The sequence below is a fragment of the Aquila chrysaetos genome, chromosome 1, assembly GCF_900496995.4.
Source record: "Aquila chrysaetos chrysaetos chromosome 1, bAquChr1.4, whole genome shotgun sequence".
Classification (NCBI taxonomy): domain Eukaryota; kingdom Metazoa; phylum Chordata; class Aves; order Accipitriformes; family Accipitridae; genus Aquila; species Aquila chrysaetos.
In genome coordinates this window covers 46,394,046-46,406,499 of record NC_044004.1, presented here as the reverse complement: position 1 = coordinate 46,406,499, position 12,454 = coordinate 46,394,046, and positions in this window count along the sequence as shown.

Genomic DNA, 12,454 nt, shown 5'->3' with positions numbered 1-12,454 from the left:
AGAACCCAGTATCCACTGAAGTAAGTATACATTGAAAACGCTGAAGGTAAAAGCACTGTACGTTCTTCAAAATGACCTATTTGTATTTTTCTCCAAAACCTGATGTCATAAGATGGTGGTGGAAAAGCATATTTTAGCCTGCCTGCCCATGGCTGCTTGAATAGTGTGATGACAATCTGAGTTTTATGGGACTGGTACTTCTGCTCCAACTATTGGAGGCTGGGCTATTTCAAGGACCTGGTAGCATCAATTCCAGACTGTAAGTACTGTCAGCCTTCACAGAGAAGGCTGTTAAAAGTCTGATGTTGTATGGCTTCAGGGGCATATGTGTGCTAGGCTGAAATTGTTTAAGCATAATCCTGTTTATGTTGAATATAAGGGATGCAAAGTTTTTGAGCCATGTGTTCATGTGGTACAGCATCTAGAAGATGGAAAAAGAATGTTTAATAAAAATTAAGGGATATCTTTTACTGCTAGAAAGTATTCCTGGATTAAGCAGTGTTGGTCAAAACAAGAGTTTGAGAGTAGTGGAAAACAAGCTTTGCCAAGAGAACATGTATTCTAACAGCTCTTGCTGTGTTTGGAACAGTGACCTCCTTGGAACTGGATTCTCTGGAGCTACAGAAGAGGAAGCAAGGGAGAATGAGTGAATTCCTAAATACGGTGTCAAAGGTTGAAGAATATATTTTTATGGTCTTTAACTGTCTCTAAATGTCTGCTTGCATAAGAAGAGATGTAAGTATGTGTCTGTATAGACATGTGCTTTCCCACTCTTTGTCTGTGAACCAGCTGTGAATCTTTATTCCCCCAAGAATTTCCACATACATGACAAATTTTACTTTATTTGTTTTCCTCTCTTGAAATTTGTTTTCCAGGTGTTGCTTCCACAAATTTTATGAAAAGACATCTAGCATGGTTGCAAAGACCCCTCAGGGTGGTTTCTTATTTTTCTGGGTTTGTTTTCATCAAAAACTTTTTACATTCATTTTTTTTAGCCTTTGTCCAGCTCTAAAGTTAAAAAAGTTTAGTCTTGGTGTTAAACATGTAGTCTAGATTCACATTTCTATTTCCAAATAAGATACGTGGGCATGAGTTTCAAATCGAAATATGTTGCAACATTCTGTCCTTGTTTATGTCACATGATATTTTGGACTGATGTGCTTACCTGGGAGAAAACAAAGAGATTTGGTGGTTAATTAGGTGAAGGGCAGACACAAGTACTTTTTGATTTAGCTCCTGGAATGTCAGGTTATTCCGTAGGATATATTGAAGGTTTCCACAGGTATCAAAAATTGGCTAGGAAGAGAAATACGCAAGCCTGAAATCTTCTCCTGCTTTTAAGGACTGATCCAAGACAAGTGGAACTCTCTAAAGAATCAGCCATAAATTGAAAATGAAAACACATCCAAGTGGCTTGTAACAAAAACAATACAGTTTCAAAATGGATTCTGTAATGTAACAGTGACAACATATTTGGTCCTTGTTATTTTTATATCCTTGTAAAAGACTAGTCCATTGTTTCATAGTACTGTGTAGAGAAGATTAACGTGTGGCACAAAGGTGGCTGTGGAAATTGTACCCCTTGAAAGGGTTTTTCAAAGGCAAGTCACATCAGGCTGGCTAATCTATCTTCATGCAGTCTTAGCTCTGCTAAGAAGCAAACCAGGTTATATTGAGAAGCAGGCCATGTTTTGTGTTATAGCTTTAATAAGTACCAAAATATACCACTTAGAACAGTTTAGTTTCTTATCATGTCTGATGTCCTTTTTAAGGTAGTGAGGTGATGAAGGATGAGGGGTTTATTTTCATGTTTTCTATAAAACTGAAATGTACTTTATTCTTGCATCTCAGAAGATAATTTTGTGCCACCACTGAGCTCTTTCTTTAGGCAGAACTCTGCCATGAGTACTTTATTTCTTTTGGCATTAGGCAAGCATGAGCCAAGCAAAAGCCACCAGAAGCTTAAATTTGTAGGATGTCAAAATGAGAAACTAGATTAAGTGTTGGATGCAGATATAAGGGAGAATAAAGTCACATATTTTAAAAATTCAAGAGTATCACATTCATTATGCAAAAATGTGCATATAATTTGTTTTCGAGCAGTAGCTAGCCATATCAAAGGATCTTTTCAAGTTAGACTCTTGTGAGGTGTTGTAAGTGCCTGGCATCACTGAAGTCTGGTTTTGACAGAGTACAGGATCTGAGGACTGCTTTTCTTTAGGATTTTTGTGAGGATAAGACCTATATTGTTCTTAGAAATAGACTTTCTGGTCAGTATTCATTCTTTTTTTATTATATTGTAGAAATGTTTTCCCTCTTCATGGAAGCTTTAATTTGATCACATTAGTGCTCTACGGTTCTCTCACAATAAATGGAGTTAGTGGCTGTTTTACAGTTTGGTGTAATTCAAACAATTATATTCTGTAAACTGTGGGTGTTAGTAGAAAGCTAAGAGTATAGAAGTGGCTCAGACTGGGCAATGAAAAGCATAACAAACTGGGAAATTTATACCACTTTTAACTAGCAAAGCAGGATTTGCTTTCAAGATTGTTATACAGGAAAAAAAGTAAAATAACACATTTAGCTTATGATAAGTGGTTTTAGCAGGTTTTAGAAAAATGAAGACATTTCATCTACCTTGTTACTGAAAACTGGCAGACATACTATTTTGAAACACACATTTTGGATCATCACAGTGAAACCATGCTGCCGATATTAGCCAAATTGTCAAATTAACAGAGGCTCCTTGCTTCATTATTTTTTCTTCTTGTGTATTCTATTGATAGACTTTAAAGTGTTGGAAATGAGCCAATGTTAAGGTCTAATTTCCATTTAGTGGTATAATGAAGTAATAAACACAATTTGATTCAGATTAAAAGTTTCTTCCCCTCCTAACTAAAAGCTTTTTAATATCTTTTTGTAACTTCAATGTTTATACAAAAATAGCTATTAGCTGCATGATTACATTAAAAAAAAAAAAAAAAAAAAAGATAGCCAAATTCAGCCCTTGCTACTCCTGGAAGAAGCTTATCCTCAGTGCTCAGAATTTTTATGGTATCTGGCTAAGCAAAGCAAAATCATTTATTCAACTTGGTCATGAACATGGTCCTGGATTTGTCCTGTGAGTAAAACTTAAACAAATATAAACAAGGACACTTCCTTCACTCTCTGCACCTAGCTTGGTTGTTCCCCTTAACCACATTACTCTTTGTGGTGTTTGCTGTACAGTAATGCTCAGCACAAGGTATTACGTGGTACCCAGATGGAATCTATATTTAATAAAGAAAATGCTGAACAGATAGGAAGAGGTTTTTCTCCTTCAGTCTTAAAAGCACTGGGCCAAACCCTGCTCTTGGCTGTATCGTATGAGCAACATTCATATGGTGGAGTGAACATTTGCCTGTAGTAACTTGATAGTGTCTTTGAACAAGAACTTATGGGAAAGAGGGAAATTAACTGGAAGAAAGAAATGAGTCTTGATAGGGCTGAGGATCAATTAATAATTCTTTCTCTAATACTTCTCCTGAGGTTATTTTAGATTCAAAGTCTTTAAATCTAAGTTTCAAACTTTTAAGCAAGGAAACCTTGAAAGTGTTTAAAATCATCACACATAAAAGCATAAAAACTTGGAGCTTTTAAATTGCTAATGGCTTGTTTTATCTGGTCATTTTCAACAGCAATTTCTAAAGCAGTAATTAAATCTGTAGGCCAAATTCACTCCTTAGCTGAATGCAGTAACCACAGTACAAGGGTTCTTCTCTATTTCTTAAAGTGTTGTGCTATGAATTCATATGCTGTATTACAACAATATACTGAGGACTGATTTTTTTAAAAACTATATTTTATATATTTGGTATTTATATATATAACACCATGCCATTTCATTAGGCTTGTAGCCGGTACAGAATTAAGGTGTTTGGTTGATTGAGGAGAGCATTGAACTTCTGGAAAAGCTGGTGGCCCAGCTGACCATACTTAAGCCTCGGCAGTCCACTGAAGATGTGGTTTGATGATTTATCTATGAGCTGTAAGCAACCTTAAAGTGTAATTGTCTCCTCTTCTTCTGTTCTTCAGTGATAAACTTTGAAATACCTTGCTTTTGTCCATAAGAAGTAAGGAAACTAATGTTGGAACTTTCAGAAAAGTTTCCTGGAACAGAAAATTTTTCATTCTTAATTCTAAAAGACAAGAGGCTTGAAAGGCTTCTAAACACCTTTGAAAATATGCTGGAGGTGACATATCTGCCAAGTTACTGAATATAAAAGCAGTGCAATGTGATCCAGAATTGTGACTCAGAAGTCGTCAACTGCTGTGCTAGAAAGGTGGAAGAAGCCAGAGGTAAGTACTGGCAACTGTCAGAAAAGGTGACCAAGTTATATTTTCTGCATTAATGCTATCACCCAGGAGGCAGGAGGGAAAGCAAACATGGATGGTGGTCTGTGCAAAGTGCTGACCTATGATGTGGAACAAGTTGTTTGCTCCCAAGTTTGCTAGTGAACTACAGGTCAGAAACAGTGCAAAGAGATGAAGTATGCACATCCAACAACATTTACCCTGCTCAAAGTCATATTGACATTAATATATTTTTTATTAATGGAATTGTAGGAAATTTGCAACTAGTGTACTTATGCTAGGTTTTATATTATTTTGTTATTACCGGCTGTATAAGTCATATTTATACAGCCAGTTCAGTAGCTTTCTGAACAAATTACTGCTGAGGAGAGTAGGAATACATGGAGCAGAGGAATCCTTGCTATTATCTGTGACTACTGAAAATGGGAACGACAGGCAGCTATGTGTTTTGGATTAATCATGTTGATTTGTAGTCAGGTAGCACAGGGACACATTCTGGCTACATATCACTTTCCTAAATATCAGTGTGCCTTGCTCTTATTTTTTCTCTGTCATCTTTGATGAAATGTAAACAAATTGTACATTAGCTACCTGTGTACCTCTAGTATAAAAGTAATATCAGTTCTCTGATCCCACCTTGTACCAGAGATTGCCAGGGTTTTATTTATGTATATGCATACATGGAGAGAGAGAGACAGAGGAAGAACACATGCTTGTCACCAGGAATTGTTCTTTTAAGAAATGTTGAACACAAACTTGGCAAGTAATTTATCATATTTGCTGAACACTTATGCCTCTGCAGACTGTGGAATGGCTCCCAAGCTCAGGTCTGGCCATGTCCCACTCTGCTCCTCAGATTGTATCCCCTCCTATTTCCTGAGTCTGTGAAAACGCTGTGGGTTTCTGCTCACTACACACTACAAAAAGCTTTGTGAAAAATTAAGGAGAAACTGATATTATATGTTCTCTCTGTGGCTTTGGATTAGCATCCCCAGGAGTGGTTGGCCATGGGGTCTTGAGATGATACATTGACAAATAATGAATGATAAGCTTTTTATTCAAGATGTATCTATTTGTGGTTAGAAGCTGTAGAAGATGTCCCTTATCTAATCACCATCTTGTTTTGCAGCAAGTGAGCACTGAAAACGTGATAAAATTGTGAAATGTGTTCTGTGAATTTATACACTCCAGATTTCCCTATAACCTTCATATTTGAAAGATTTATCACTTGCATGTGGAGTGAACTACATATTGCTCTGACTATTGATATAACTTTCTGAAGTGACGGACAATAGAGCTAACTGGAAAATGCAAATCTTTATTGTTAAGAAGCTTGTGTTTTAGTTTGGGGTTTTTATGTTGGTTTTGTTTTTTAAAATTACAAATTTGAACAAAAGGTCAGCTCACACAATGTCTTCCATGGGGTTTCCAGCTATTGTAACAACTGATGTAGAATTTTTCAGCTTGCAGGAAATACCTCCAGTGAATGACAATGGCTTGTGCCCTAAAATGCAGGGCTACTAGGCTGCCTGAGAGCACCAAGAACCAATTAGCCCAGGAGTTGGGCACCTAAAACAAGCTGGCACCTAGGGCTTGCTTTGGGTATTTCTCGCTAAGACACTGACCAGTTGACTTGTTTGGAAATAACTGCTAAAGGGCACTCAGTCACCAGCCCTGAAATCCAGTTAATTAATACCTGTCAGAAGAACTTTACCCTGGGTGCCTAATGTCTAGTTATACTGACCTTTAAAATAACACTTGCAGCTGAGATAACTACCTAATAGCACCCTGTCTCCTGAATGCTGGCTTTCAGAAATAGGCACAGCAGGCTTCCTCCCTTTTTCTTTTGTTCAAGACTGTCGCACTTCTTGTCCTGCTTTTACCCAAAACTTTTCATCTAGCCATAGTGAGGACACAGCTATGGCTGAGATCATTTAAACTTTTCATGTTGCCTACGTCCTCTTGCAGACACAGACAATACCTTTTCCAAGGACTTCCCTGTGCTTAAAATTTCATTGTCTTCCTTAACAAGTTTTTTCTGGCTGAAGTGACTTTCTTGCTGGTCACAACATTTTCACCTGTTATAACTCTTTATAGCTCTAATTTCATGAAACTGATTCACTAGACATGCATATAACCAGACCCGCAATTTCTGATTTGCTTTTAGCTTTTAGTACAGACCATTCATAAGATACAGACATGAGGTTTAGTTTTCAGAGCAGATTGTCGAAACATTTCCTCTCTAACCTTTTATCAGACTGTGGCATCTCATTACATAGCCAGGTAGTGGGTAAGCAGAGGAGCAGCAGCAAGCCAAGTCCCTCAGCAGCTCACGCATACAAATCTGCCACAAAACCAGTGTCATCAAGGTTACCAGGCTTTCAGTATCTGCAGCTACTTGGGCATTAAAACGTCTCACGAGGCAGCTTCCTGCGCCCCGAGATTCACGGTTTGCCTCTGTGCAGGCTGCTCCTACCTCCCCAGCTAAGCAGCCAAATGGTGTGCCTCGGAGCTCTCAGGCTGTGCAGGCCAGTTCTGCAGCGTCCTTCTGCCACTCCTGCTTGGCGGGGTGGGAAACACTGGAAGCCCTGTCTCCCTGAACACACCACAAAACAAGCTGTTGGGAACCTGCGGAGTCAAGGGGCTCCGCTTTTTGGGGAGCGGTTTCTAGCACAAGGAAGTTGGCAGCTGGCAAGAAGTCAGACAGCGTTGCCTCAAAAATTGGAAATCAGCTGGTTCCAGCTTTGCTGAATCAGCATTTCCGGAGGACAGCTGTTCTGTCAGAAGATTTTCCACCTGACATCGTGAGCAGAACAGTGAAAACAGCACACATTGCAGGAGGAGGTTTTGAAAAGGTCATTGACTAAGCATTCATTTTCCACCTTAGCATACTGAGGATTCAGAGCATACTTCAAGAGCACAATGATGCCCAAGTGCTCAATTGTCTTTGGAAAGTTATCTTTTTCTCTGAATGTCCCAGCCTGAATGTCTGGTACTGATGCTGCATACCTAAGATTGCCCTTTGGAAAATTCCCCCACATGTGGGTTGCATAGGTTGTACTATATTTTAAAGATTCAAAAGTTTGCTCTCACTTTTTTTTTTTTTTTTTTACCTGTAGTAATTTAAAATTCTTGAATTATAATACTTTAGGAAAATAATTTAATTTTACCCTTATTTATAAGTATGCAATAGATTAAAATCACCACCTTCAAATACTATTTGGCTTTTACAGAGACATAAGTCTGACACTGTGCATCAGAAAACATGTGGATTTTCTGCAAAGGCACTACAGTCACCTGCCTGCACAACTAAACAAAATAGATATAGATATTTTTAAAACACACTTTACTACTAAACAAGTAGAGTGCACTTCAAAATACAATGAAGCTAAAAATGTTGACATTTTACAATTTCAAAAGGGACAATAATTGTTTCTTAAACAAATGGAGACAGAAAGCAGAAAATAGGAACATTGTTTCTTTTGAAAAGAAAAAAAAAGAAAGTGGTGCATTTTGTTTGTGCTCCGACTTTGAGGCACCCTTCCTGGCACACGCACATAAATGGGGAAAAAGGAATAGAAATAAAAGCATCCAGCAAAATGTGGTTTTGCCAGTTGTGTTTTACCCTACTGTATCATGATAACATAAAGTTAAAACTAAATCAAAATTGCTAGTGCTAGAAAATTAAAGCAGAGAACAAGAGTGGCAAGAGGTTGTTCATACCTCCCCTCTGTCCCCTGTGCATCCTTTGATAATAAGGAAGGCAGTGCTTTTGTATTGTGCTGCTCATCATCACAATTCCTTGACTATTTAGTCCAACAATAAGAGGAAATCAGCGATAAAAGAACTCAAAATCAAATATTGAAATGGCAACCGATATGATTCTATTTTCCCTACTGCATGGCAGAGTTTACACTCATCTCTGACTCTTTCTGTACTCAGTTATTGATATCAAATTAATGGGATGAGGCACAGAAGTGATTATCTGCCATTTTGTATTGGACATCCTCTGTTCAAAAGCAATAAACAATCTGAAGGCTTTTACAGTGAAAGAAATACATATTAACCTTTATTAAATTATACTATAGCATAAAACATAATTTTTATTTTAATTAATTAAAATTAAAAACTTTGAAGCATGAATTTCAGTTTAAATATTTCAGTAGTTATTTGAACTGTAGTTGCTACAAATGGGATTGCGCCAGATGCTAGATAAATACATTGCCTGGTATAGACAGCTCTTTAGTGGCATGATACAAAACCTGTTGTAGTTGCTGGGGGTCTTTTCACTGACTCCAAGTGTTCCAAGGCAAGCCTTTTGTTACTGTGCTTTCGGTAGTTATTTTTATAAACATGTGGTACTGTATTCTAAGAAGCACTTGCAGAGCACTCCCAGTCAGGGAGGAGCAGGGTATGAGGCAGGCAGCTGCAGCTGCTTGCTCTAGGTGCCAAGGTGCAGAACTCTTTCTCAATTGCCTTACAAAATACTGCAAAAAAAACCCCTGCCAATATTTTGTTCATTTCATATTGCACTATGTCTGGGCTGTCTACAAATGCTCTCATCAGTTGAAAAAACCCAAATAACTGGAAAGTTGCATTTTGAGCTGTAGCATGTCCTGTTTCTGGAAAAGAGAGACAAAAACGGCGTCAAAGCTGAGTAGATAGGAGCCTTAAAAGCTTGAGTGTGGGTTATTCTGAAACAGAAGATAGAGAAGCAAGAAGAGGATAAACTTTGCAAATTCCTTGAGATAGATTTAGAAAATAATCCGAGGGCAGTTCTTTATGAAATCCCTCAGATAAGCCAATATTCTCTGTTTTACGCACATACTCACAGAAGCACTTTACCAATGTCTGTATAAAGTATGTTTTGTAGCCAGTATGATAGCACCAATGTGTGAGTGCAGTACGAAAATTATATGCCCTGAATTACTTTTAGTGCTATGTATGCTGCTACAATTTTATACCTAAAATGATACAAAAAATTAGAAAGGTGGAGTTTGTAAAGAAAACGCATTATGATTCCATGAGAATCATACTTTCATCAGAATAAAACAGCCACCTATGTATGCATAGAAATTGCAAAAGGGATGAGTCTGGAATGGGCTAGTCATAAATACAGAGAAGTGTCCATTTGGTGTAATGCTCTTTAGGGAATGACAATGTGTACAGATGGTTTTATCACAGAACTTTTCCATTCATTTTTGTGATTTTTCTTCAGAAAAAAAGAATTTCCTTATGATGGTTTATCATTAGCAAACTTCTGCTCAGTAGACAAATGCGCAGTATGCTGGCACTGTTTTTCCTTGACTCTGTATAAGCTGACGGATGTTTCTGTGTTTGAGGCAAAAACATTTAGTCCTTAGCAGTGAGATTTGTCTCATATGAAACTGAAATTCATAGATATTTTAGGATATTGGTCTTGACATATAAAAATACTAGTCTTGATGATAACTTAGGAAAAAAATAATCTAAACCTTGACCTTCTACAAGAATTCACGGGGTATCCCTCTTCAAATCAAGTTTTTTCTTTGGATGCGTGTGTGTGTGCGTGCACTTGTGCATGCATTTTTCTTGAGTCCACAATGCATGTAAGAAACTTTACAGTTTGGAAAAGGTCCAAGGTGAGGTCCCTAAGGAGTCATCACCTTTTCTAGGTGGAGCTGTTTTGGGTACTCCAATAATATTCTGGTTATAAAGAAATGTTTGGAAAATATCTTTTGAATAGGTGTGCTGATGAACAGGTGGGTAAATAATTACGCTGTTAAGGTTTCTGAAACAGTAATATTTTATGGTATCTTTGTACATATTGTAGTGTTACAACACTCACAGACCTACGATTGATTCATGCTGAGCTCAACACCTTTGTCCATTATAAATAACAATCTTTTGATTTTAAACACATCTGCACAGAAGTTTGTGTAATCCTAACATTTAAAATAGGGAACAAAGAGATATGGTAATACATCCTGAGGTGAGATATGGATAATAATCATAGAAATATGAATCATAAATACTTTGAATTTTACTTCTGTTCTAGGGACATTAAAATAGTTTTGTCTTTAGAAGCTGGATAGTTTAAAGGAAAAACAAAATTGAAAATTATCTGAGCTGACTGCTTACAGCTGTAGTAGATATCTGCTAAGAATTAAAGGCAATAAGCCACATGTAGCCAGGATGGAAGTGAAATTCTCATTGAACATATTAATGAGCTCTACATGTTTATATACTAGCTGAGTTTGATCTTACATAATCCAAACCTAGGGGGAAAAAAGCTTAGTGTAGGATTCTGAATGTTTTATGTAGAAATATAATTTCAAATACAGCACTTTATAAACTTTCAGTGTAATTGTATTTATTTAAAAAATGTTCTAGGCCATTGATTTTGGTAATGTCTCTCTGAACAGTTAAGATGTGGTTTTGTTAGAGGGGAACTTTATATTTGTTTTTGTAAAAAAAAAAATAAATAATGTATCTCAATTTCTATTTGGAAAAATAACTTACACCATAACAGCAAGAAATCCCTTGAAAAGCTCATGGGAACACTGTAATTTGCAGGAACAGGATCAAAAAAACACTTATTCAAGGTGACAAAGAGGTATTGCTGTCACCAAGAGGAATGAATTAACTTCTACAAAGTGATGGGTTTTGAGAGAGCTACAGAAACAGCATTATAAAAAACCACCGCAAGATTTAGAAACATTGCATTGCATGTGTGACAAAATCTTGTTGCATCGACTGCTAATGACACTTCTTCATCAGAGCTCTTTTTAACTTAATCTCATGCTTGCTGACTTTTTTAACAATTATTATTTTTAAGATAAGGTTACAAGTGAAGATTTCTGTAACATATAAAAGAATAACAATTTAGGTGAAAAATAATGTTCCTGTGATAGCCGCTATCTGCAGAATGAATCAATGTATTTTATTAGAGGTTCCTGAAATCACAAGAAAGAGAAAACTGAATAGCACCTTTCTCGTTAAAACCAAGAAGAAACCATTTATCCTTTCCCAGTTACAACATGGCTGGCATACTTACAAGAATCACAGCAAACTCACAGACCAAGCCTAGAAGATTCCTGTGTAGGGAATTCTGAAAACCATGTTAATAACTACATTTTTTTTCAAAAAGTCCAGATGAATTGTGGCTAGGTATAACACACCAAATTTTGATAGATTTGATGTCACTGAAAATTATTTAATAAATTTAGAAATTACATGTTTTAAACTCTGACAACTGTAGCATCTGCTTTAAGTGTTACTATTCTAGGTCCCATCAGCATTTTACTTATTCCTAAGGTCTTTACAGTAACAAGTGTTCAGTTATGACAAAAAACTTCAAAGCAGTTCTTTGTAAAATCTTTTCTATGAGACTATGACAGGAAGGGAAATCTAAAATTAGTTTGCTTTTCTCAGAGTGTGAGACATATGTCACATAATTCTGAATCCAGATAAAATTACTGCCCAAATCTTAACCCCACTTACAGTTTTGGTTTTAAAGTTACAGTCGATTTAGGGATACTTCTCACCATGAAGTTGATGTAGCAGCTCATGCTTTGGAAACAGAGTTTTTGTGCTTTGAGGAATGAAAAAGATGAAAGGAAATGGTCAAATATTTCTCTGTAGGGGCTAAAGAGTGCAATTCATGCTATATTATTGGTCACCTTCCATGTATACATTATTACAAATGAGTAGAGAAAGTAATTTGTCTTAGACTAAATTCTTAATATTTTCATTTACTGTCCATGGAATATAGGTAGCCCAGAGACAGACTGTTATGGTATAAACATGATGATACTGCTTGTTATGTTAAAGAAACAAAAATTTTAGTTTTCAGGGAAAGCATGTTTTCACCAGAAATTTGTCCCTCTGTGCCAAGTACTGCCACAATTATGAAGAGTAGTCCCATTACACTGAAGAATTAATTCTCGTCTATTTCAGAACTGTGAAGAAATGCAAGAGCTCTTGAACTGGATCAAAAAGATGGTGTCTAATATAATTTATTTGCAATCATTCCATCTCTGCAGGTTTCAGATTTAAAACTGCTCTCAATTTCAGTCTGTTATTCAAGCATTGTTGAGAGAACACTCATTAGAAGTGAAAA